Source organism: Priapulus caudatus, unplaced genomic scaffold (assembly GCF_000485595.1).
Source record: "Priapulus caudatus unplaced genomic scaffold, Priapulus_caudatus-5.0.1 Scaffold47, whole genome shotgun sequence".
Lineage (NCBI taxonomy): Eukaryota > Metazoa > Priapulida > Priapulimorpha > Priapulimorphida > Priapulidae > Priapulus > Priapulus caudatus.
The window spans coordinates 515,844-518,604 of NW_014577108.1; positions in this window are offsets into that span (position 1 = coordinate 515,844).

Sequence of the window (2,761 nt, forward strand, 5' to 3'; positions counted from 1 at the left end):
ACATAAATGAAAATGTAATAGAATTAATTAAACCTATAGCACACTTAACGGGCTCATGTATACGAGAAAGGCAGTGCTTAACCAAAAACTCTTGTTTCCGCTGATGAATTTTTTCACATGCTTGTCTAAATCTAAGCAGGTAAGTAAGTACATCATCATACCACACACATACACACACAACCCCACACACTGAGCGACACACACACACAGCACTAACACACGCACATACACACCCACACACAGCACACACACACACACGACACACACCATATACACAACCTACACATCACACCACACTACAATACACACACATACACATCACACATACATACACACACACATACATAAACACACCGCACTACACACCGACAGCCCGCCACCATACACACAGACCAACAACACACACACAAATACATACACACACATACACACAGCACATACACACAACACATACACTACACAACACACACACACAACACAACAGCACACATACACACACACACACACACACATCACACACAGCACAGCAACACACACACACACACACACACACACACGATAATATTAGTAAAGATCATAATAATATAACGGAGAGGTCATTACTATCGTAATCGCTTAAACGCGAGAACTGCAGTCATCTGTTTAGTCTTGTCTCTTTATTAACATTACCATAACTATAACTGTTTGTGTCGCTCGTAAATTTAATTAAAAATATTTAAAATTCTCATGAAATAACTAAATCATGCGTCATCGCGATATATATCTCCGTCGCCGTACAATTTCATTAGCTCGAGTCTACGGCAGCCTAACCTCGGTAATAGAGAATTCCCAAACGACATTCCGTAATGTAGGTGGCGCTGCGTGACCGCCAGGGGGCGCTCATGGGAGAGCTAATTACGTTGCGGCAGGCCCGTATGAATCTCTTGACAACATCTGCTTATGCTGTTTCTCTGTTACGATCACCTATGCTACATCTTTCTATCATATATTTTTACATATACGTCATATGTTTAATAAGAAACATTTTTGGTATACGTCAAACTATTCGCGTCCTTTCCTCCCACATACTCAGGGTCAGTATACCTTTAAAGTGATTACGTCACCGTAAATAGTAAAAAATGAAAAAAACATTTCTACTTTTTCACAAAATATAAGTAATTCTGTTTACATTTTATGGTTAAATTGCTGCATTATACTTCCTATTTTACTATATTGTTCGATGTGAGCATACACTCGTGACCCATACATAGCCCATAGCAAGCAATTAATGTTAGACAACATTAATTCAAATCGTCCAGGTTTTTTGGATTTTTAACTAGTTGAGAAACAATCTTATCAGGTAAGAATTTGACGATTTGTTTAGTCCCATTAGTTCTTACTTTTAATGTAAAAAAATGGTAATTTTTTTTTTTACAAATTTTACCATAGAAAATTCGTGACGTAATCCCTTTAATAAGCAGATAGAACTTGAGCGTCAGGCTCTGCGTGTGAAAACAATGAAGAAGTAATAACGCATATAAAATATTATTCCTTAAATATTTTTTCTGCATCATCACACACCCTTATATGTCATTGATTTCGGGGATGCAACCTAGTTTTATGTGAAGGTTCCTGTCGTAATACTATGATAACGTTGATCAAATCGATAAATCAATGCTGCGCAGTATAAAATAGATTTTAATTTTATCTATCGATTCGAGATCGATCTGTTTTTAAAATTGGCGAAGCCGCCACGACCAATCAACAGAGTGCTTGCACATCTCGCGAAGTCACGTGTATAATTAGCGAATCATGGGTTGCGTACCGTGACTTTCCGGGGGGGCTCCGCGAGAGCCTAGGGCTGAGCGAGCCTACGCTAACTTGTGCTAGTGAGCGTAATACGTAATGTGGGGAAGGGGCGGGGCAAGGGTAGTGTCCCATAGCCGTAGTATTTACGTGTTGCTATCACTCTATTATTAGTGTCTAATTGTGAGGGCAACAAGATAAAATCAATGTTGTCTACAATGAAGCTCAGGGGCAACATTGATTTTCGTGTTTCATAAAACAATATGTTGCCCGAACAACCGGGCAATAATTGTTTTGTTACGTGCAAACCTATGATTTTGCAACACAATTCTCAAATCTCAAACACTACCTTAAATATTCAATCAGCATCATTCCCGTTTGTGTTTCTGATTACGAAATTCACATTACAGAGAGATAGAATGAAACAAACGCAATGTCTACAAGCAATCCTGCCATTCACACAAACCGCTGCCCAGCTAAGTAATCAACAAATGCTAAAAGCACCTACCGGCGAAACACAGGAGTAAATGTCTTTATTGTATTCTGAAATGTTTTACTATCTTTACGTTTTAGTAGATCTAATACATGCACTTTCCCTGCCCTCTGGTTGAAACCTCTCTTTACCGCACGTCGAAACAACTATGCGTGTTAAACCCCCCTCCCCCTCCCCCACCCAAGAATGCCCACGAAACAGTTTGTCCATAGAGATACGAGAAACCCTCGTTTTGATTTCTTACACGAGAGACCAGCCATGGTATTTACATCTAACTATAGTAATGCCAGTGTCATACTCGCTATGATTATTAGGGTTGGTTTCATTGTCGGCTATGTTTAATATCGTAACACGATGGCAAATATTTCCAAGTGCCAAGATAACGCGCCTTTCGCTGCTGCGCTGTCATACTCTCTCTCTCTCTCTCTCTCTCTCTCTCTCTCTCTCTCTCTCTCTCTCTCTCTCTCTCTCTCTCTCTCTCTA